At 47.1% G+C, this 25321-nt stretch overlaps 1 long non-coding RNA gene across 1 annotated transcript in view; it reads left to right on the top strand.

Moving 5' to 3' along the window:
• The first annotated feature begins 263 nt into the window (after nt 1–263).
• Nucleotides 264–25321, top strand: part of LOC309377855 — a 132873-nt gene continuing 107815 nt past the window's right edge. The window contains exon 1 of the long non-coding RNA XR_014171732.1: nt 264–308. This is a non-coding gene — a long non-coding RNA (uncharacterized lncRNA). The remainder of the gene's footprint in view (nt 309–25321) is intronic.

The following is a 25321-nucleotide window of genomic DNA, read 5'->3' as shown; positions in this document are numbered from 1 at the left end:
CTCTGCCCTGAGCCTCTGCAGCTCAGGAGAGGCTGGAGGGTTACTGGACCCAGAGGCAACCTCAGCTTCCCCTGACGGGGCTGAGAGTGGAGCACCTGCAGGCAATGGGTCCTCCATCCCCTCAGGAGCCAGAGCAGACTCAGCTGATGCCTGCACCTGAGGATCCAACTGTGCTGGTCCCGGGGGGAAGGTTACCATTGGCATAGTCAAAGTCCAGTCCTGGGTCACTAGCCTGGAAACAGTTCACAAGGAGCGGGGCAAGGTCCGAAGCAGGAAGCCGGGCGGGGACAGGAACACTGGAGGGTCAGGTCTGGGTCCGGGCAGGAACAGGCACAGAACAACGACGTTGCTCCCGCAACCTGGGACCGGGCTGACTGGCCTTTATCTTCTCTGAGGCCAGGGGCGGTCTCGGCCCCCAGGAGACCCGCCTCTCCTGGCCTTAAGGCGAGCACTCCTCCCGGGAGAAACCAGTTCCCTTCGCCTCTCTGCCCTGAGCCTCTGCAGTTCAGGAGAGGCTGAAGGGTTACTGGGCCCAGGGGGAGACTCACCTGTAGGCACTGAGTCCTCAACCACCTCTGGAGTCAGAGTGGATTCACCTGGTGCCTGCTCCTGAGGATCCCGCACAGGTGCAGGTGCTTCAGAATCAAGGCCCTGCCCCAGTTCAGCCGGCCCTGGAGGCGGGGACTCCTGTGCAGGCTGGCATTCCTCCGGTTCAGCCTCTGAATCGGATTCCCAGGCCATCACAACAACACAGGTGAGGATCCTTCAGGCTCAAGCCCCAGCCCCGGCTCAGCTGGTTCTGGAGGCGGGGACTCCTGTGCAGGCTGGGATTCCTCAGGTTCAGCCTCCAAGTCCGAATCCCAGACCAACACAGATCTGTTCTAGAACCTTTCCTGGTATCAATATCAAGCTCACCAGTCGGTCATTACCTGCATCTTCTTTTTCCTCCTTCTTGAAGATGAGGACAATATTTGCCCACCTCCAGTCCATAAGGACCTCACCTGTTCTCCAAGAATTCTCAAAGATTATTGTGGGAATGCTCAGGGTGGAAGGAGAGGATATATTGTTTATTAATATCCTTCCTAACTTGCACTAGCAAGTTCCTTTATGTAGCAGAGTTACACACACCCCTTTTATATACACAGCAGATAGCTGGTTGCAGGCTCGTGTGAGCCTCTCACTATTATACAATTCAATCTGTCTCAGTAAGTAAGTTCCCTTGAATCCCTCTTAAAAGAAAAAAAGATGCGACAATCTTATTCAAAGTCAATAAAAGAAGTTTACTCACATCAGTTCACAGTTGGATCCCTGGAGGCAGACTCAGTTACAGTCATACCTCGGGTTACAGACGCTTTAGGTTGCACGTTTTTGGGTTATGGGTGCGTCGAAACTCGGAAGTACCAGAACAGGTTACTTCTGGGTTTCGGCGCTCATGTATGTGCAGAAGCACTAAACCCCACATGGATCACGTTCGCAACCCGAGCATCCACTGTACAAATATGTACATGTGGATCTACCCCATATGGTGGAATAATCCCAGTGCTTCTGCTAACTGGGAGCTAGCAAAGCAGTCCTAGCTTGAAGCTGGTCAAACGAAGAAGGAAGTCAAAAAGAGGAAGGTGTGCTGCGTAACTCGTCCTTTTGTTACCTGGACAGGTTAGGTCACGCCCACCTTCTATCACATGCAAAAGGAAGGATGCTCCAGCCAGGAGGAACAGGAAGTTTCGACCGGCTGGACCAAACATTCCCTCGCATGTTTTCTCTAGCATTACAGGGAATGCTGTACTTGACTGCCTCTCATGGATCACATCCCACAATTCTGTTATCACTAAATTTGGCAGAGCATTAGTACAGTGGTACCTCGGGTTACAGATGCTTCAGGTTACAGACTCCGGTAACCCAGAAATAGTACCTCGGGTTAAGAACTTTGCTTCAGGATGAGAACAGAAATTGCGCGGTGGTGGCAGTGGGAGGCCCCATTAGCTAAAGTGGTACCTCAGATTAAGAACAGTTTCAGGTTAAGACGGACCTCCGGAACGAATTAAGTTCTTAACCTGAGGTACCATTGTACTATCACTAGCAGGTGAGGACTTCCTTTTTCCTTTTTCCAGCAGGCTTTGGGGAGCTGCCTTTTTAAAAAAAGAAAAGAAAAAAGAAAGGCCATTAATAGCGCTGTGCTGTTTTTATTATCTGTGTTTAATAGATGTTTTATTCTTATACTTCTATTAGTGTTTAATTACTTTTTAATGATCATCTTTTATATGTTTCAAGCTTTTTTATATTTTATCTGCGTGTTTTCAATTTGCGTAAGCCACAAGTCCCAGTCTGGGGGAAACGTGGACTATAAATAAATATAATTAATTACAACAGCGACAACCACCTTGGGAATCTGCAACCCCTATGTGATCAAAGGCGTGGGGAGCGCACGGCAATATTTTCACAGTCATAAGAGATAGCAACTTGCTGTTTTCAGATGCCCATGTTTACCCCAGCACCAATTAACCGGGATCTGTATGGTGATAATTGGAGGAGACGGGCTTGAGTTTGACAAGGGGTCACACTGAACAGTCGCAGGCCGGCTTTCTGACCTCCTGGTCTGGGCTTTGCAAAGAGCGGGCATCAAAGTGGCGTCCAAGTGTGACAAGTAAATGAATCAACAAAAGAGAGGTCTCGAACTCGTGGCACTTTGTGGCTGGAGAGACTGTGAGCCCTCAGACCACCTTCCAGCTTTCAACTGGAGTGTTTCCTCTCTGAGTCCGCAGAGCTCAGACAGGCTTGCGTGATCTTGCAAATGGCAAAGGAGGCTGTTCGACATGCAGATATTAAAAGCTCCCCTCGCCCAGCTCCGGGGTTTAATTTCCTTTTGTCCAACACAGCAGAATGAAGGGGTTTCTCTCCCCGTTAATGCGCTCTTGACAGCTGTTTATTAAGCCTTGCCATTAACAAAAAGGAGGGAAAGGACAAACCAGCCAGAGGAAAAAGTGAATAGGCAAAAACTACACAGATATATAGAGAGTATACAGAATATTCCACATAGCGTTTGGGAGAGTTAACGACAGCAAGCAAGAGAAATGTCTTCACCATTTATAGAGAATTGCGATATGTCCAGAATTTCCTGGACATATCCAGAATGCCACATTCATCAGCAACATCTGGGCAGAAATCAGTCAACAACAACAACAACAATTTATTGTTTATACTGTTTTCAGGTGATTTGAAATTCTTGGTGTGCTGTATGTTGAGAGAAAATTATATGAAAATGATGTACCGATGGTATTTGACTCCCAGTAAGTTAGCAAAAATGTATAAAACAAGTACAAATATCTGTTGGAAATGTAAAGAAAAAGAAGGCGCCTTTTATTATATGTGGTGGTCTTGTAAGGCAATAAAGGCTTTCTAGGAAATGATATATAATGAACTAAAGAAATGTTTAATCTAACTTGAACTAAAGAAATGTTTAATCTAACTTTTGTAAAAACAAAACAAAACCAGAAGCCTTCTTATTAGGAATTGTAGGTACCGATATCCCAAAGGAACAGAAAAGGTTTTTTATGTACGCGACAACAGCAGCATGGATGCTATTAGCCCAAAGAAGGAAAGAAAAAAGAGCCGTTACCAGAGGAGGAATTGAATGGCAAACCAAGCTGATCGACTACACTGAAATGGCAAAACTGACCAGAAAGCTCAGAGATCAAGAAGATAAAAAGAATGGGGGAAAATTACAATTTATCTAGGAGACCACTGTAAGCAGATGAAAACATTAGCAGGATTTTAATCTCGCTTGTAATGTAACAAATACTATGGACAATATGGATAGATATAAAATATAAAGTATGAATAATATGCAGTTGAAAAAGTTGACAGTAGGACCCATGGAGGGGGTCCTGACATTTAGAAGACATCTGAAGGCAGCCCTGTTTAGGGAAGTTTTTTTATGACTGATGCTTTAATGTATTTTTAATCTTTTGTTGGAAGCCACCCAGAGTGGCTGGGGGAACCCAGCCAGATGGGGATGGTATAAAATTGTTATTATTATTATTATTAGGGAGAAGTCTCAAGATTCAGAGAAATCTCTTTATATGGATATGTATGTGGTTTCGTTATAAACTTATATCTGTAAAATCAATTTTTCAAAAAATGATTTTTCAAAAAAAGAAAAAGAAAATAGGGATGTCCAGTGCTATTTTTCTAGAAAAAGAGGTACCAGAACTCACTATGAACACCTCCTTTGTTCTCTTAGAATGGCAACTGAGAGGTCCCAGAACTGAGTTCTGGCTGGGGAAAAAAGCCATGGTGTTGTTTAGTCGTTTAGTCATGTCCAACTCTTCATGACCCCATGGACCAGAGCACTCCTGTCTTCCACTGCCTCCCACAGTTTGGTCAAACTCATGATGGTAGCTTCGAGAACACTGTCCCACCATCTCGTCCTCTGTTGTCCCCTTCTCCTTGTGCCCTCCATCTTTCCCAACATCAGGGTCTTTTCCAGCGAGTCTTCTCTTCTCATGAGGTGGCCAAAGTCTTGTAGCCTCAGCTTCAGGATCTGTCCTTCCAGTGAGCACTCAGGGCTGATTTCCTTCAGAATGGAGAGGTTTGATCTTCTTGCAGTCCATGGGACTCTCAAGAGTCTCCTCCAGCACCATAACTCAAAAGCATCAATCAGCCTTCTTTATGGTCCAGCTCTCACATCCATACATCACTACTGGGAAAACCAGAGCTTTTACTATACGGGACATCCTATTCCATGTGTAGGCAACCTAGGGCCCAGAGGCCAGATCTGGCCCAATTGATTTCTAAATCCGGCCCATGGACGGTCCGGGAATCAGCCTGTTTTTACATGAGTAGAATGTGTCTTTTTATTTAAAATGCACTTCTGGGTTATTTGTGGGGCCTGCGTGGTGTTTTTACATGAGTAGAATGTGTGCTTTTATCTAAAATGCATCTCTGGGTTATTTGCAGGGAATAGAAATTTGTTCATTTATTTCTTTTGCCAAAACATAATCTGGCCCCCACAAGGTCTGAGGGACAGTGGACCGGCCCCCTGCTGAAAAAGTTTGCTGAGCCCTGTTATTCCATACCCTCCAATACTTCTCCAATGAAAACAGGGACTTGCCCACATTTCTTCAATGAAACTAGGGATGTCCTAACGAAAAGCGGGACATTCTGGGATCAGATCAGAAACTGGACAGCTTCTGTAACTCCAGGTCTGTCCCTGGAAAATAGGGACACTTGGAGGGTCTGTGACTCCTCCTGCTCCTTTCGCTCCCTAAACTTTCAAGGTGGTTGCCAGGAGAAACTGACAGAACATGCATGGCCAGTGATCTTGATTTGCATAATTAGCAACCAATTTGCAAAATATGCAGATGAGGCGGCCTGGATTTGGAGGCCTGGGGAATGGAAAACCTGCAGGCAGGATAGAAAGGAAAACAAGAGGTTTACGGAGCCCCCAGCAGGGATTCCCAAGGCACTCTGCATATGTTTGGAGGCACTCGGCTCATGGCTCCAGAACAATGGAAAGGCAAAATTGGCAGCCACCATGATTCTCATTAAGGCTGCTGCAGCACCTGCAAGCCTCTCAATGCATGTTGTTGTTGTTGTTTAGTCGTGTCCGACTCTTTGTGACCCCATGGACAGAGAACGCCAGGCACCCCTGTCCTCCACTGCCTCCCGCAGTTTGGTCAAACTCATGCTGGTAACCTCGAAAACACTATCCAAACATCTCGTCCTCTGTCGCCCCCTTCTCCTTGTGTCCTCCATCTTTCCCAACATCAGGGTCTTTTCCAGGGAGTCTTCTCTTCTCATGAGGTGGCCAAAGTCTTGGAGCCTCAGCTACAGGATCTGTCCTTCCAGTGAGCACTCAGGGCTGATTTCCTTAAAAATGGAGAGGTTTGATCTTCTTGCAGTCCATGGGACTCTCAAGAGTCTCCTCCAGCACCATAATTCAAAAGCATCAATTCTTCGGCGATCAGCCTTCTTGATGGTCCAGCTCTCACTTCTCAATGCATGGACTGGGTTATAGCTCTGTCTTCACACTGGCTCTGACCGTGACTCCGTTGCTTTAACACAGAGGTAGGCAACCTAAGAGACTGTGGGTTAAGGTGCTATTATCTGTGAATTAAGAAGAGAGGGGGATATTTATTAACAGTGTGGACTGAGAGAGAAGCTCTTGGGGGGTTGCATTTTTAAGCAGATTTCCCAACTGAACAAGTTCCCTTTCAGACACCCCACACGAATATTTTTTTTTAAAAAAAAAAATGTGAACGATCACAAAAGCACGCCTTGCTCTTTGCTTACACCCTGAATCCATGGCAATTTCTCCATCGGAGGCAGCGGCTCTCCTCTAATATAGAGAGATTTATGATTCTGCCTTAGTTCAATAATGAACAGGCACCAAAAGAATAGTGCCTTTACGGCTGTTTGCAAGGATGCAGTGAAGTGCTACCTGCCCCAAGGTGAAGAAGGAGGAAGTGCTTTAATACGTTTTTAATATTGTCTGGGCAGTTTGTTTCCACCATGGAAACGGAGCACCTTCTGCCCTGATGTAAGTGCTTAATAAACACACACACACCTACTGTGCATCTTCTGTTTTTCAAATGACACACTGTCTGTTTACAAGTTACAGATAGGTAGCCATGTTGGTCTGCCATAGTCAAAACAAAAAAAATTCCTTCCAGTAGCACCTTAAAGACCAACTAAGTTAGTGATGTTGGTTTCTGCTTCCCTCACTGAGCAGCAGAAGTGCTTGTCACAAGACAGGTGTTTACATTCCACAGAGTCTGTACTGTTGGAGGTTTTCCCACGGGAACGGGAGACTGGATGTGACGTACACTGGTTTCCTGTTTTTCACTGCTCTTTGCAGTTTCAGTTTGTGATTCTCTCCGTGCTTCAGAGGAGAGATGACGCTTCTCTGCTCCAGCAGAGGGAAAATGTTTTTCTGTAACTTACCAGCTTTGAACTGTAAATAAAGTAGTATAGAGCATGTTGGCTCATACTTTTCATCATTCCGCTGTGCACTGGACACTGCTTATCAACAACATTTGGTTATGGGCCCAGAAAAATGCAGTGTTTTGAGATTGGGCTTCAGAAGTCGGGCTCCTGGCAAAGGAACAAAGGAGCACAGAGACGAAGTGCCGGCAAAGCATCGGAAAGCAGCAGAGAGACGGAACGCACGGTATCTGCTCTGCGCGTCAAGATGATTGATGAAGGTATGTGCTACTGCTCCGGGCAGCCTACCAGCTTCTAATTAATGGCTTTATGGCTGGACTTTGAACTTTTATAGCCGGTTTTGCCGCGGCACAGGCAAATGGCTCAAAGGGACGCTATGCTGGGGGAAAACGAAAGTAAAGTGCTGTTGTTTCAAAGCAGCTGCAAATGTGACGCAGCAAAAATTAAAGGGCAACATTGAGAAAGCACTTGGGGACTATCACTTTTGAGCTTGCTTTTGGAATGCAGTTTGAAACAGCTGCAGATAAGCAACGTAGCATACAGAAAGGCGCAGGCTCAAAGGCAGAGGCTGTTTTGAGATTGCCTTTGGATTGAAGCAGCTGTACACAGACGCAGCATGTATAAAGCAGCTTGATTTAAAGCAGTCATGATGGCTAGCTGCAGAAGGCTGGATGAGGCAAGTGGGGAATTTGATACCACTGATCAGCCAAATGCTCAACTCACAGTAGCTTGTGATACTGCCATGATTCAGAGTGAAGCAGATCGCCGAGGTGCTGGCTGCATGGGAAAGGGGGAGTCTTCACAGACGTCATCCCATAGTGCAGTGGAACCACCAGATGGCGCCAAAGCTTTGGAGGCAGTGAAATGCTACTCGTGTGGACATCTAGGCCATATGAAGAGGGAATGCAAATATCCCAGGGCCAAGACAGAGCAGCGCAGCGAAAGCTCATCGCGTGGAAAAGGTCAGAGCAAAGGCAAAGGTCCGGTGTCCAGGACAACGCAGCACAAGGCAATGGTCTCACGCTACGCTCCAAAGGTTACAGAGGTTGCAGAGGTTGCAGAGGTCCAGAAGACGTCTAGATCTTTCTTCGTTGTTGATTCAGCGGCAACGCATCACATGTGCAACGATAAGCGACTGTTCGTGTCTTTTACACCGCAGGAAGGTGCGATTCACCAGGCGGATGACCACACTATCCCCAGTAAAGGCTACGGAACTGTTGTTCTTCACAGTTTGGACTTATCGATACAGGACGTGCTTTATGTGCCGGACGCGAAACATAATCTGCTTAGCGTTGGACAGCTGATGGAGCGGAAAATAGACGTTTCCTTTAAGAACAATAGATGCATCATCACCAAGAAAAATGATTATCAATTGTATGCTGAATTTGTTGATCGTTTGTTTCTTTTGTATTATGATGATGTTGTGCAGGATGACACTTGTTGCATTGCAGGTTCTAACAAAAGTTTGCATGCAGAATGTATTCACGATTTTCACAGGAAATTTGGTCATTTGCATTTTGAGGCAGTATCTAAAATGCCTGCTTTGGTTGAAGGTATGACTATTAAACCCTGCAGGTACCACATGAAGTGCAAGGCATGCGCAGCAAACAAGGTGAAAATGGCTGCGAAAGGTAAGGTGTCTAGTAGGCAAGCTACAGAGCCATACCAAATTATTCATGCTGATTTGGTTGGTCCACTAGCGCCCTCTTTGGGTGGGAATAGGTACTTCATGGTTCTTGTTGATGCATTTTCCAGGTATATTTATGTGTACAATCTCAAGCAGAAATCAGAGGCTTTTCCTAGGTTCAAGGAATTCTGTGCTTGGTTGGGAAATGTGCATGGTAAGAAGATTAAGATTCTTTTCACCGACCGGGGGGGAGAGTTCACTTCTCAGCAGTTTGAAGCTTTTCTGGCTGAGAAAGGAATTCAACACGATTTATCTAGTCCTCGCTCGCCATGGCAGAATGGGCTTGCGGAACGAGCAAATCAGACATTGCTTCAAGGGTTAAAAACCTTGCTGCATGATGCAAATCTTCCAGAGAGTTATTGGGCCGAAGCTCTCTCATGTTTCACTTACAGTTATAATCGCAGGTTATCTTCAGCGATTGGTTGTACCCCCTATGAGAAGATGTTTGGCAAGAAGCCATACATCAAACACATGAAAATTTTTGGTTCGGACATGTGGGTTCACTCACCACAAAACTCCAAGTTAGACAAGCGTGGATTGCATGGTATCTTTCTAGGTTATCAGAAAGGGTCTTACAGAATAATGATGACTGACTCTAAGGAGATTAAGCTCACAAGAAGTGTTGAGTACAATGCCAAGTGGGGGGAGAATGTGGGAATTTTCCAATGTTATCCTGATGACAGTGATGAGACTGAGGATAGTCAAAAGCAACCGCAACAACCCACACCCACTGATGAAGGTTCTGATTCTGAGTCTGAATCAGAATCGAGTGATTCAGAGGATTTCAAGAGTGCGAAAGCCTCTATGCGACCCTCTGAAAGCTCTGATCAGGAATTGGAGGAACCATTGTTCACAATAGGTCACTTTTCTCCTAAGAAGGAAGAGGAGAGTGTTGAAGACCTAAGGCTAATTCGTAGGTCACAGAGAGCCACAAAAGGCAGACCTCCAAAGAGATTTGCTGAAGAGTTTGCTAAGATAGCAGTAACAGCTGTTAAAAGCTCCAAGAAGGTTTTTGAACCTTCAAGTTTCCAAGAAATCCAGGATTTGGATTCAAAGGAAGCTGAGCCTTGGTTAAATGCCATGAAGGCTGAGCTTGATTCCTTGGAAAGGAACAAAACATGGGACCTTGTTCCAGTAGTTCCAGGAATGAAATTGCTTGGAAGCAAATGGGTCTTCAAAGCGAAGACTGATCAAAATGGCAAGATAGTCAGACACAAAGCCAGATTGGTAGCCAGAGGATTTGCACAGGTACCAGGTGAAGACTATCACGAGACCTACTCACCCACAGTGAGGTATGAGAGCATTAGGCTTATGCTCAAGCTAGCTGCAGAGGAAAATCTACACATTAGTCACCATGATGTGAATACAGCTTTTCTGTACGGATCTCTAAATGAATCACTTTATATGCTTCCACCTGATGGCGTACAGGTAAAACAGGGATTTGTTTGTGCTCTGAAAAGGTCCCTTTATGGTCTCAAACAAAGTGCACGGTGTTGGCACACAAAACTCACTGAAGTATTGTTTTCTCTAGGTTTTCAGCAAGGGAAAGCTGATCCATGTGTATTTGTCAAAGAGGAGGGGCAAAAGAAACTGTATTGTTTGTTTTATGTTGATGATCTTTTATTCTTTTGGAAAGATGTCACAATGTACAATAACGCCCTAGCTCAACTGAAAGAGCACTTTGACATGAAAGATCTTGGTGAGGTAAACAACTACCTATCTCTGGAAATAGAGAGAGATCAAGATGGTAACATTCTAGTACACCAGTCACGGAAAATTGCTGATGTGTTAAGCAAGCTAAACCTGATGGATGCTAACCCTGTAGACACACCGATGATAACAGGTTATCAGGTAGATGACACTGAAGAAGCATTTTCTGACACTACACTGTACAGAAGTGTGCTAGGCAAGCTAAACTTCATTGCCAGATGTTCAAGACCAGACATTGCTGTAAGCTGTAATTTGCTAAGCAGACAAGTCAACAATCCTACTGTTAAGGATTGGAAAGCTCTGAAACGCATAGCGCGGTATTTGAAAGGCACTATGCATTACAGACTGAGATTTAACATTCAGAAGTCTGGTGGTCTTGAGATATTTGCAGATGCAAGTTTTGGAAGTGACACTACAGACAGGAAAAGTACGTCTGGAGTTTGCTATAAGTACAATCAGGGTCTATTTGATTGGTCATGCAAGAAGCAAACAGCAGTTAGCTTAAGTACTTGTGAAGCTGAACTGAATGCACTGTCTTATTCACTTAAAGATTGTGAATGGTTGTTACAATTGTGCAAAGACATGAAAATTCCTGTCAAATGTCCAATCCAGGTTTACCAGGACAACAAAGCATGTTTGGCTTTGCTGAATTCTGAAGGTTGTAAGCAAAGCACGAAGCACTTGCAATTGAAGTTGCAACATGCTAGGGAACGTATTCAGAAGGGACTCGTAACGGTGTCCTATATGCCAGGTAATGAAATTCCTGCTGATGTATTGTCCAAGATTGTATCAAGGGATCAACACTGTACCTATGTGCAGAAGTTGGGTTTGTACTGATATTGTACGAACACGCTGCCCAGTGATGTTCACAGAAAGGGGGAGGATGTTGGTTTCTGCTTCCCTCACTGAGCAGCAGAAGTGCTTGTCACAAGACAGGTGTTTACATTCCACAGAGTCTGTACTGTTGGAGGTTTTCCCACGGGAACGGGAGACTGGATGTGACGTACACTGGTTTCCTGTTTTTCACTGCTCTTTGCAGTTTCAGTTTGTGATTCTCTCCGTGCTTCAGAGGAGAGATGACGCTTCTCTGCTCCAGCAGAGGGAAAATGTTTTTCTGTAACTTACCAGCTTTGAACTGTAAATAAAGTAGTATAGAGCATGTTGGCTCATACTTTTCATCATTCCGCTGTGCACTGGACACTGCTTATCAACAACAAGTTCTTGGTATGAGCTTTCGTGTGCATGCACACTTCTTCAGATACCAAGGATTTACAAGTTTACAAGTGGCGCATTTTCCCAGCCGCACATTTTCCGTGCGACCGCGCACTAAAACAAAAACCTTGGGTGCTCTGTGCAAAGAGCAGCTGGTGAGTTTGTCTCCAACTTGAGTTTCACTCATTGAAATTAATCAGTAAAGCTAAGTTAGGTCCATTGATTTCAATGGGTTTACTCTGAGCAAAGCTCAGGTGACTGCCATTCATGGGTGTGTTGTAAGAGAGGTCAGGATGGGCGTTTGGAAGGGGGCAGAGCTCAGTACACCTGTCTTGCATGCAGAATATTCCAGCTCCAATCCCCACCATCTCTCCAGGTATTGCCTGAAACACAGAAAAAACCATTGCCGGTCATTGCAGATGGCCCCAAAGTCTGTCCCAATAGAAGTTTTCCTCTAATTCGTTGTATCTAAGGCAGTGTTTATGTCTCTATTATTTCATAATGTTTTATGAAGAGGAAGAATTAGAGCAAAGGGGGAATTTGGACAATAATGAAATAGTTTGCCAATTTATGATTCCCACCCCGCAAGGGAAAGTAAGTATATTAAATGAAGAATATTAGATCCCCCCCCCTTCTCCTCGCACATAGAGAAAATAGCAGCGTCCAGATTGGATTTGATGACCCCAAGCTTTGCAAGAGCTCTTGGGGGGAGAAAAGAAATGAAGAACCAGAAAAATAATGATGTTGGGTGCCCCCCCTTTCTAAAAAGACTCTTTAGGGAGATAATTGGAAGAGTTTCAAGTATAGACACAAACATACACACACACACAGACACACACACACACACACATCCTTGCAAGAGGCCAAATGAAGGGGGTCTTTATGATTCTCTGATTCTACGAACAGCACATCCCTGGCTCTGATCTCACTTCCTTACTTGCGGAGGAGAGTCAGTATTGCTCAGACACACAAAATCCATGCAATTTATCTGAAGGACGTACTTGGGCCCTGTCACTTAAGCAAAGCTCATATCGAAACAAATTGGGCAGGATATTGACTATTGCGCGGAAAGGGGAAATAATAATTTAATTCCATTGAAAGATGCTTTCAGAGAGTGGGTGGGTCAATAAGCAGTCAGATAACAGTTTTAATCAAAGAGCACACATGCAGCAAGACATATTGTTCTATTAGGAAAATCCCATACAGGGAGAACAAAGTACTGTCATACCTCGGGTTACAGACGCTTCGGGTTGCGAGATTTCGGGCTGTGCACCACGCCGAACCCGGAAGTACCGGAGTAGGTTACTTCTGGGTTTCGGCGCTTGCGCATGCACAGAAGCACTAAATTGCACTTTGCGCATGCGCAGAAGCACTGAATCGCGACCTGCGTGTGCGCAGAAGTGGCACTGCGAGTTGCGAACGTGCTTCCCACATGGATCACGTTCGGAACCAGAGCGTCCACTGTAGTACTTTTGGAGGGAGCAGTTCAAGTTAGAGTGTGGTGCTGATGACGAATGCCAAGGTTGCAGGTTCGAGAATATGGGAGAAATTCATATTCCTGCATTGCAGGGGGTAGGCTAGATGGTGCTCAGGGTCCCTTCCAACTCTACAATTTTATGAATGAGCGCCGCCTTTCCATGGGGCAGAGAAGGGTGTGCATGGTAGGAAAATGTTGGAGGACAAAGAGAAATAGAACATGAGAAGAGCCAATTGGATCAGGCCCAAGACCCCCATTTAGTCCAGTGTCACGGACCGGCTGGATACAAGGGAACCCCCATGGGAAGAAGGCTGAAAGCGAGGGGATTGGTAGTGGGACGGCAATGCATGGTCAGAGGGAAAAGAGGGACCAGACTGGGAGGATGAAGTGCTGGGAGCTGAAGAGGCAACAGGGTTTAGTGAGCAGGAGGAGGCTGTGGCAGAGAGCAGTCCAGAGGCAAAGGTGGAAGCAGAGGGAGGCCAGGAGACAGACAGGCTGCTAAAGAGTCCAGGGAGTCTCCCCCTCCTGCTACAACCAGATCCCCTCCCAGTGGTCTCCCAGGACCAGAAGAGGCATGAAGAGAGCAGAGCAATGAGAGACAAGACGAAGGAGCCTTAGGAACCTGGGGAGGAACCTTAGAGAACAGTGTGAAAGTGGTAACCTTCAGTCCTAGCAACTGCTTTCCTTGGGGGCAAGACCTACTGGGAAGGGCTGCTGTCCCCACTAGGACTGAGCTGTTTTGGTTCATTTGAATAAAGAATTAACTTTGCTGACAATGGGCCTAATTGCAGGCAGAGATGAAACAGTGTACGGGGGGAGGTTCAAAAAGTATCTACATGGTGCTCAGAGAATAACTTGCACCTAAATATTAGTAAGACGAAGGAGATGGTTTGGACCTCCAGAGGAAGAGAAGGGAACCCACCCCGTTGTATATTGAGGGGGCTGTGTGGAGAGAGTTTCCTCCTTTAAATTCCTGGGAGGTTACCTTAGTGAGGACCTCACTTGGAAAATCAACATTTTCCAAGTGAGGTCCTCACTCTCTGACCACTAAGTGGTCAGAAAGACCCAACAGAGACTCCCATTTCCTCAGGGTCTTGCGAAAGAATAATGTTAAACAACAACAGATGAACTCCTTTTACCTGTCCACAATAGAAAGTGTCCTTTCATATTGTATTACAGTGTGGTATGCTGGCTTGACAGTCACGGACAGAAAGTCTTTACAGAGGGTGGTGAATACAGCACATGATATCATGGGCTGTCCCTTGAGTCCGCTAGATGACATCGCAAAGGATTGTTCCCTTAGGAGAGTGAGAAAAATTCTCAGGGATGACTCACACCCCGGCCAGCACCTCTTTAATCTCCTACCCTCGGGCAGGAGATACAGAAATATAATCAGCCGTACCAACAGGCTAAAAAATAGCTTCTATCCGTGGGCTGCTAGGCTGTTGATGGAAATAACATAGCAAAATTGACTTGCGAGGTGGTGTGTTGCACACAGAGTGCAATGAGACTGAGTGTTTGGGGGCGAGGAAGGCTTGTTTAATTTCATTGTACACAGGCTGTAAAGGTAAAGAGACCCCTGACCATCAGGTCCAGTCGTGGCCGACTCTGGGGTTGCGGTGCTCATCTCGCTTTATTGGCCGAGGGAGCCGGCGTACAGCTTCTGGGTCATGTGGCCAGTATGACTGAGCCGCTTCTGGTGAACCAGAGCAGTGCACGGAAACGGCGTTTACCCTCCCGCTGGAGCGGTACCTATTTATCTCCTTGTACTTTGATGTGCTTTCGAACTGCTAGGTTGGCAGGAGCAGGGACCGAGCAACAGGAGCTCACCCCGTCACGGGGATTTGAACCGCTGATCTTCTAATCGGCAAGCTCTAGGCTCTGTGGTTTAACCCACAGCACCACCCGAGTCCCATACACAGGTTGTACAATGACAATAAAGGTATTATTATTATTATTATTATTATTATTATTATTATTTGATTGCTGACCTACTCTTCACTCCAGCTTCTCACACCCAGCATCCTGTTCTCACAGCGACTGACCAAGATGCCTCTGGGAAACCTGCAAGCAGGATTCCAGCAAACAGAGCTGTGTGGCTGGGCTGTGTTGCGTGTCGAGGTCCCCAAGCCAGCCCCCAAATAACTCACAACGCACACTTAATTTTGTTTAAGGTTTTTGGCATAATTTTGGCCACAACTTTATTTAAATACAAAACCGTGAGTGGTTGTTTAGGCATTGGTTAAGACTATCTGTCCCCCCGCCTGGGGACAGAACTGACTTCCGGGCACCACCGAAAGACAGTGCGGGGGAAAGCAAGTCGGGGAGAAATGGAGCTGAGTCACAGACCCTCAATTCTCATCCGCATGCTCCCCGAAGGCTTGCCGTCCCTAGTCCCATTTCAGGGATTGGACGAAAAGATGGCAAGCCCCAGGATTCCTTTAATGGAATTCCCTTTCCGCAGCAACCATGGAGGGGCAGGCCCAGCCTATCCTAACACGTCCTCCACCAATTTATAACCAATGCCTAACCGCAACCTTACAAGTTGTGACGATTTGCTACGCAGTAGGCAAAAACCAAATGGCCCAGCCAATCAGCCAGATGGACAAAATTCCTACCAAGCCCCTGCCCCAACGGCAGACGACCCCATGACAGGCATAGCAAGGTCAATGCAACAACCCCTTACTCAAGGGCGGGTGGGCGGGTGATCCGTTGCACGCAGCAAAGAGAAAGCTCCAGGCTGCGTGCAGAGTATTTAAACATTTTACCCCTCCCACCAAAATTGCAACATAACTTTTACCCCAGCAACCCAATGAACCAATCACTGCCCCAGGCCATCTTTAGAGACCCTGCCTGGTAACAGAGGGGTGGCTGAGCAGACCCCACCACAACACGTGCTCTCCATGAAGGAGAACATGCTTTGCCTGCCTTGTGCCTCCTAAGCTAGACTGCTGCCTTCAGGAGGGTGCTAATGTCCTGTCACCGCTGCTGAAATAAGATCCATCTCCCAGCCTGATCACATGGACACTGGAGATGCTGGGAGGCTGGAGAATCCCAGCGGAAACAGAAGCAGAAAGAGTCAATGTTTGCTTCTTCGTCCCAAGTCCAGAAATCAATCCAATGAATACAATCTGTATTTGCCGTTGTTGCTTTCGGTCTGCAAACGATAAATAATTGGTTGCATTCTCCGCTTCCATTTGCGGTGTGTTTCCTTTGCAACGACAAGAACATGGTGGAATAAGGTGACAACAATGTATGTTTTGTAACAAATGGCGCAAGTTACGTGATGTCGCCATGGTGGACAATGAGACAAATGGTGTAGGTTTTGCTGGAGAGTGAACTGAAGCAGAATGCAATGTATGCTGGGTGAAGCCAAAAATGTTGACTTCTGACACCCTTAAGCACCAGGCTGCCTTTCACACCCAGCCACCAAATGTCTTTGTCCAGCTCTGACTGCAAGCTGATCTTTGTGTTTTCGTGCGAATCTGTTTTGAGGAATACAGTGGACACTCGGGTTGCAAACGTGATCCGTGCGGGATGCACGTTCACAACCTGCAGTGTTTGCAACCCGCATCTGTGCATCTGCGCAAGTGCGGGTTGCAATTCAGTACTTCTGCACATGCACAAAGTGCGATTTAGCAGTACTTCTGTCTCTTTTTCAGCTGCCAAGCTAGCAACTTCCCACATTTATTAGCCGATTCAAATGTCTTTTGTCTCATCTGTTTTATTTTCCATTCTACTTCTTGATTTATCAATTTCATATATTGTACTTGGTATAATTTAATTTCCCTCAAAATCTCCTTAGAATTGGGTTTCGACCTTAGTTTCTCCTCCCCTTCTTTTATTTTTTCCAATTTTTTTTCCTTTTGAGTCCTCTTTTTTATAGCATTCTGTTGAATTAAGAAGCAGTACTTCTGCACATGGGACGCAGGTGGCGCTGTGGGTTAAAGCCTCAGCGCCTAGGACTTGCCGATCGAAAGGTCGGCGGTTCGAATCCCTGCGGCGGGGTGCGCTCCCGCTGCTCGGTCCCAGCGCCTGCCAACCTAGCAGTTCGAAAGCACCTCTGGGTGCAAGTAGATAAATAGGGACCGCTTACCAGCGGGAAGGTAAACGGCGTTTCCATGTGCTGCGCTGGCTGCCAGAGCAGCGATGTCACGCTGGCCACGTGACCCGGAAGTGTCTGCGGACAGCGCTGGCCCCTGGCCTCTTAAGTGAGATGGGCGCACAACCCCAGAGTCTGTCAAGACTGGCCCGTACGGGCAGGGGTACCTTTACCTTTACCTTTACTTCTGCACATGCGCAACTGCCGAAACCCGGAAGTAACCTGTTCCAGTACTTCCAGGTTTCGGCAGTGAGCAACCTGAGAAAATGCAATCTGAAGCGGATGCAACATGAGGTATGACTGTACTACGATTAACCATCCAGGGGAGAAATCCCAGAACTGGGAAGAGGAGGCAGCCCAGCATCTCCTATCCAGATGTGGGAGAAATATCCCTTGGAGGTTTAAGTGCAGAGGCTCACACCAAATTAGCTCCGTCGGTAGAGCAAGAGATTCGATCTCGGAGTTGTGGGTTCGAACCCCATGTTGGGCAAAAGATTCCTGCGTTGGACTAGAATAAAAGGTAAAGGTAAAGGTACCTCTGCCCGTAGGGGCCAGTCTTGACAGACTCTGGGGTTGTGCACCCATCTCACTTAAGAGGCCAGGGGCCAGCGCTGTCCGGAGACACTTCCGGGTCACGTGGCCAGCGTGACAAAGCTGCATCTGGTGAGCCAGCGCAGCACATGGAAACGCCGTTTACCTTCCCACCAGTAAGCGGTCCCTATTTATCTACTTGCACCTGGGGGTGCTTTCGAACTGCTAGGTTGGCAGGCGCTGGGACCGAGCAACGGGAGCGCACCCCGCCGCGGGGATTCGAACCACCGACCTTTCGATCGGCAAGCCCTAGGCGCTGAGGCTTTAACCCACAGCGCCATTCGCGTCCCAGATTAGTGGACTAGATTAGTGGTTCCCAAACGTTTTTTTGGCCATGCCCCACCTAAGCATCTCTAAAATCTTGCTGCCCCCCCCATGTGACATATAATTCTTATTATTCAAAAAGCGAACTCCTATTCATGTGGAGGAAGCCTAAAAGACCATTCACTGTTAATAACTCATTCTCGAATTGCCCCACTTAAAAAATCAAATTGCCCCACTGTGGGGATGTGCCTCACATTGGGAACCATGGGGCTGGATGATCCTTGTCCTCCAACACTGCAAGTCTATGATTCTATGAAATTCCTAGTTAGTCAGACTTCATTCAGTAATGAAGTCTGCCTCGGTCCAGTATACCTGAAGGAGTGTCTCCACCTCCATCGTTCAGCCCGGACACTGAGGTTCAGCGCTGAGGGCCTTCTGGCGGTTCCCTCACTGCGAGAAGCCAAGTTACAGGGAACCAGGCGGAGGGCCTTCTCGATAGTGGCGCCCGCCCTGTGGAACTCATGAGAGGCTCATCAGATGTCAAAGAGAAAAACAACTCCCAGACTTTTAGAAGACAGCTGAAGGGAGCCCTGTTTAGGGAAGCTTTTAATGTTTAAAAGGTTATTGTATTTTAGTGTTCTGTTGGAAGCCGCCCAGAGTGACTGGGGAAACCCAGCCAGGTGGGCGGGGTATAAATTTATTATTATTATTATTATTATTATTATTATTATTATTATTATTATTATGCACTACCAGACAGAGTCCAAATGTTTCTGTGAGATTATTTTCATTCACACACACACTTTATAGGAAAACTATGTCCCAAGGGTTGTATATTCTCTAGGCAACAAGCCCTCTGCCACCCTAGGAGCACACCGTCTCTCATTGAGCTGCAGTCCTTAGAAACACTTACTCAACCCACTTTTTTGCAGTAGGTGTAGACCCCTCCTTCCACCTTACCAAGAGATGTTTTTCAATCTAGCATTTAGCTATTAGATTCCTCCTAAATTGGTTCTTTCCAGTTTTATGGTCAGGCTCTATTCTTGTATACATGACACTCAGAGCCGAATTTAGGTTTGATGAGGCCCTAAGCTACTGAAGGTAATGGGGCCCTTTCTATGTCCAGCTGTCCTTTGTCAACCACAAATGTTGTTTTTTGTGTTGAATTTACGCCATATGGTCATTTATGGACCTAATAGGTATCTAAAGCCATTTGCACATGTAGAATGTAAGCACCCTATATACAGAAATGAGCAAACCCGTGATATTTTAGGGAGCAGGCTAGCAGGCGGGGCCCATGACTTACATCATAGGAGCCTACACAACACAAAACACTGTTGCTATATGTAGGTTTTGTTTTATTTGTTTTTTTATCGTATATTTTGGAAATGTAAAAGGTAAAGGGACTCGTGACCATTAGGTCCAGTCGTGGCCGACTCTGGGGTTGAGGCGCTCATCTCGCTTTATTGGTCGAGGGAGTCGGCATACAGCTTCCGGGTCATGTGGTCAGCATGACTAAACCGCTTCTGGTGAACCAGAGCAGCTCACGGAAACGCCGTTTACCTTCCCACCAGAGCGATACCTATTTATCTACTTGCACTTTGACGTGCTTTTGAACTGCTAGGTTGGCAGGAGCAGGGACCGAGCAACCGGAGCTCACCCCGTTGCGGGGATTCGAACTGCCAACCTTCTGATTGGCAAGTCCTAGGCTCAGTGGTTTAACCCACAGCGCCACCCGCGTCCCTCTATGGAAATGTACATCCAGGTGTTTTTTTTTCCTTTAATTTTTTTGGGGGCCCCCAAGAGAGTGGGGCCCTAAGCTATAGCTTTTTTAGCTTATATGTAAATCCAGCACTGATGACACTCCCTGATAATGAGCTTAATGGAAATCCCACATCACAGACCTTCAGCTGTCTACAGTGATGGGACAGTTGGCCCATATAGACACTGTGTTATTTGCACAGCTACACAAAGAATGCAATACAATGTCTGATTTGTCTTTTGTCTAAAGGAGGAAAGAGAGGAGCGTCCTCTTCAGCCATAAGCAAATTGTATCCAATTTGGTTTCTGTTGATTCAATTTATATATATATTGCCAGGGGAGATTTGGGGAGGAGGAAGGGGAGAAATCTGATCCAGTTTGCCTATTAATGTAATCCTACCTCACCAGCACTTTGCAAAACAAAACACACAAACAAACACATCTCCCCTAGGTTCTCCTGCCAAAACCACGTACAAAAATGTGTATTTTATGGAGAAAGTGTGCATAAAAATGCATATATTCATGACAATACGGCAAAACATGCATTATGTGTGGGGGAATCGCTTTGCAAGAAACGAGTATTATTAGGAGAAATGGGCACTAAAATTCTGATGAGTTTGTTGGGCTATATAATGGGCTATATAATACAGCCCCATTGCGACGGCATCAGGAGCATACCAGCGAATAGGTCTGCCTGACAATTTTTAAAATCTATTTTGTTCAAGCCCTTTGCAGGCAGAGCCAGAGGGAGCTTGTGTATTGGTCAAGGAGTTTTCAGGGGCACTTATACTGAGTCCGAGACATGGATCCACTTCACCCAGTATTGTCCAGGGTTTCTCCCAGCCCTAGCTGGAGTTGCCTCTATCGATTGAGCCTTGGACATTTCATTCAGATCAGATGTTACAACCCTGAGCTACAGACCTGTGTTTGAGTGTGCCCTGTGTAGCAGTCATGGCTGACCTCTTGCCCCTTCGCAGCGGTTAAGGAGATGGCGTTCTTGGGAAATCCGCTCCACTTCCCCGTGGGGAGCAGTTGCAGTGGACTGCGTGGCCACCCACTCTCCTCTGGGGCTAGGGGACTTAGTCCCCCATTCCCCGGGGGATCCCCAGCCACGTCAGTGACCGGCCAGCCAATCTGCTAGCCGGGACCATTTAAGCAGAGGCGCGAGCTGGAGGGCTTCCTCTTTGGCTCGCTTCCTCAATCACCCAACCTCCCTCCCTATTTTGCAGGTTCTAGTCATTGGCCTTGCTATGGACCTTGGTTGGTCGCTGTTGAGGGGCCTGGTAGGAATTTTTCCACTTGGCAAATTGGCACAGGCCATTTGGTTTTCTCCTACGTTGTAGCAATTGTCACAACTTTGTTAGGGTTGTGGTTAGGCATTGTTTGACCTTGTGATGGGGGAGGTGTGGCCATCACCTGGCCCTCCAAGCTTATGGGTATTCTGTTAAAGGAATCCGGGGTATGGATCTTGTCCAAAACCCGGGGCAGGGCTTGGGCCATGACACGACCCCAACGGGAACACCAGGGGGAGCTTCAGTTGGTCTGCATCGACAGGGCTCCCCCTTCCGGTGGTTGACCCTTACTGGACTTCCTGCACATCAGGCAGGAGTCAGATATAGTCGGGTCCATTCAATGCCTAAGCCAATACCGCTCACATTCTGTAATCAATAAAGTTGTGGCCAAAATTTGCCCAATAACAGTAACCTAATGTCTGTGTCCTAGACAGCATCTTAAAAAGCAGAGGCATCACCTTGCCAACAAAGGTCCGTATAGTTAAAGCTATGGTTTTCCCAGTAGTGATGTATGGAAGCGAGAGCTGGACCATCAAGAAGGCTGATCGCTGAAGAATGGATGCTTTTGAATTATGGTGCTGGAGGAGACTCTTGAGAGTCCCATGGACTTCAAGATCAAACCTATCAGCCCTGAGCGCTCACTGGAAGGACAGATCGTGAAGCTGAGGCTCCAAGACTTTGGCCACCTCATGAGAAGAGAAGACTCCCTGGAAAAGACCCTGATGTTGGGAAAGATGGAGGGCCCAAAGAGAAGGGGATGACAGAGGACGAGATGGTGGGACAGTGTTCTCGAAGCTACTAATATGAGTTTAACCAAACTGCGGGAGGCAGTGGAAGACAGGAGTGCCTGGCGTGCTCTGGTCCAGGGGGTTACGAAGAGGCGGACATGACTAAACGACTAAACAACTACAATGTATGTGTCCTTGTGTGTGTTATTTCTCAACGAGGGGATGGCTTCGGGGTCTCGACACACAACTGAATTGCTGCTCTGGGACTCTGAACTCGGCTGGATGTGCCAGTCTCTCTCCCACTCCTTCCCCTCCCCCTTTTCCCCCAAATGAAAGGAAGCAAGGTAAGTTATTATCATAAAGAACAAGCACGTTACACACCCCCTCCAAACAGCCCTAGGAAGCTGCCGTGTAATTGAAATGCAACTCAGATGCTCTGAAAATAGCAACATCTGGGGACGACGGCGACTGCACAGAGGCCTGGGAGAGGGAAGCTGCCTGGGTCTGGTGAAAGACTCTCTCTCTCTCTCTCTCTCTCTCTCTCTCTCTCTCTCTCTCTCTCACACACACACACACACACACACACACACACACCACACGTACCATCTTCCCAGCCTTGCAAAGGACATCCTATAAGAAAAACTGCTCCCTTTCCCTTATGGGGTATTCCAGAGCCCGTATAGAGTCCTTAAGTGGGTTCCCTATCGGTAGGAGAAAACAGAGGCCAACCAGGGTATATTGAGAAGCAAAGCAGCTAGTAAACCTGATCTTTAGTAAACGAAATGTTGCAATAGGGTCCCCCCTCACCACACGGAAGAGGGAGGAGAACCCTGAACAATGGTGCGCAAGCCCTTATATAGACTTTTGAAATTGCCCACCCTGTAGCCCAAGACCACCCCCTGAAACATCATACGTACATCACAGAAGGAGGCAGTCTACAGCAGAAATCCTGCCTGCCAGGATACCTGATAATGGTCACTGATTGCATTACCTGGGCAGCCTGGCCATTCTTTTGTGATGGTTAATACTTTAGTTCCTGAATCCAGGTCACAGGCTTGCCCTAGTCGTACACAAATATGCTCTTAAGACAGGATTTGCAAGCAAAAAGACAATGGGAAGGCTTTCCCCATTTGTCTCCCTTATTGCAGAGGAATGTTTGTGGTCATTGGGAGAGTCTAAATGGCTCCAGGCCTGCTCTGCCAGAAGGCCCTCGGAGCTGGACCTCAGTGTCTGGGCTGAACGATGGTGTTGGAGATGCTCCTTCAGGCTCCTTGAAGGCAATTGGTTGGCAAAAACCAACTTAAATTGAGTCCGTGCAGGAGAACACCCTGGAAGATGACGTTAGCCGTTTGTTGGACACCATGAAATCTTACAAATCACTTTGGAAGCACTATGTGTAATACAAGGTTGGTCCAAAACAGTACTCACATTGCCAGAGAGTTAGGAGATTGGCGCCCATTTCTTCCCTTCCTGCTTCTTGCCATCATTGTCCTTCTTCTTTGCCCTTGCTGAACTTGCCCTCATTTGCCATTGGATCCGATTGGCTGAGGGCAACTGAATGGGGGTCACATGGGTTGATTTGGCCAGTGCGATTGAATTCCATTTAATGGGGGTCACACGGGTTGATTTGGCCAATGCGATTAAATTCCAATGAGGGCAAATGCAATTAAATTCCAATGAGGGCAAATGCGATTAAATTCCAATGAGGGCAAATGCGATTAAATTCCAATGAGGGCAAATGCGATTAAATTCCAGTGAGGGCAAATGAGGACAGCGAGGGCAACCGAGGAAAGCTGAGAAGCGGTGCTAGCCGGGGGTGAAAAGGGGAACGAAACACGAAAGAAAAGGAAGATGGAGCCAAAGAAGTAAGGCATCAAAGCGACACGCGAACACTCCCTGCGAGCGACGAAAGTAACTTAAAACAAGGGGCATTTTTGAACAGTCAGGGAAACGGACACAGAATGAAGGAAGGAGTTTTGGCTCAGAACGAGACTGTTCCCTTTATGTATAAAGTAATTCAGAGAGACGGCTCTGCATCCCATTGTCTTCCTGCGCACGGTGGATGCCGCTAATAAAATTATTAAAGCAGCAGGAGGTGACAGTAGTGGGCTCTTCATATTCATAAAAGCCCGTGGAAGCTTTCAACTTCTGGAAATTATAATTAAAGAAACAGTAAAACCCATGCTGGCTTTTTGCTAGATCACATTTTCTCCTCCCCAACCGCAGACAGGGAGGCAAGAAGCCCACGGCTTCGGGACGGTGTCATCCATTTCCCACACGCCATCTGGACACCCCATGCTATGGTTCCCTTCCCTCCATTAGCACGTCCTTTGCGATCAGGGTCAAGGTTGCCAGAGCACCCTTGACCACAGTTGGGCACCAACTTGGGCACCACAGTTCAAGAAGGACACTGACAAACTGGAACGTGTCCAGAGGAGGGCAACCAAAATGGTCAAAGGCCTGGAAACGATGCCTTATGAGGAACGGCTAAGGGAGCTGGGCATGTTTAGCCTGGAGAAGAGGAGGTTAAGGGGTGATATGATAGCCATGTTCAAATATATAAAAGGATGTCACATAGAGGAGGGAGAAAGGTTGTTTTCTGCTGCTCCAGAGAAGTGGACACGGAGCAATGGATCCAAACTACAAGAAAGAAGATTCCACCTAAACATTAGGAAGGACTTCCTGACAGTAAGAGCTGTTCGACAGTGGAATTTGCTGCCCAGGAGTGTGGTGGAGTCTCCTTCTTTGGAGGTCTTTAAGCAGAGGCTTGACAACCATATTTCCTGCTTGGCAGGGGGTTGGACTCGATGGCCCTTGTGGTCTCTTCCACCTCTATGATTCTATGATTCTATTCTATGATTCTATGAGGACTGGTGGAGGTTTGGGCCAGCCCACCCATGAGGCAAGATGAAGCGACTGCCTCAGGCGTCGGGATTTACAGGGCCGACAGATCTGGCCTCTTAGGAATACCGTATTTTTTGTTTTATAAGACGCACTTTTTCCCCTTCAAAAATTAAGGGGAAATGTGTGTGCGTCTTATGGAGCGAAGTTCCCGTTGCGCTGTGGAGGCTTCAGGCTTCAGGCAGCTATCCGCAAGCCTTCGGAGCGCAGCAGGAGTTCCCGCTGCGCTCCAAAGGCTTGCGGATAGCCGTCTGAAGCCTGGAGAGTGAGAGGGGTCAGTGCACACTGATCCCTCTTGCTCTCCAGGCTTCGCTTCGCTAGAGAGGCGCTGCACAGTTTTCCCTCTCTGCCCAGCGCCCCTTCAGCGAAGTGGGAGGAGAAATGGAAGGGGCTCCGCTTCTCCTGCCGCTTCATTGAAGGGGCACTGAGCAGAGAGGGGGAGAATTTTTTTTCCTGTTCTCCCCCTCTAAAACAAGTTGTGTTCTATGGTCCGGTGCATCCTATAGAGCAAAAAATACGGTATTTTGCCACCTGCTGCTGCTGCCCCTCACATTTTCTTCCCTGGTTGTGGTGGGCTCCATTTTGTGGTTCACCTCAGGTGCCGAAATGTCTTGAGCCAACCCTGGTGGCAAAGAGTTGCGGAATTTCCTGAGA

The sequence above is a fragment of the Podarcis melisellensis genome (genome assembly GCF_964234715.1).
Source record: "Podarcis melisellensis genome assembly, chromosome: 9".
Taxonomy (NCBI): domain Eukaryota; kingdom Metazoa; phylum Chordata; class Lepidosauria; order Squamata; family Lacertidae; genus Podarcis; species Podarcis melisellensis.
The sequence above is the reverse complement of the archived record's forward strand: the minus strand, read 5'-3'. Positions and strand labels throughout refer to the sequence as shown.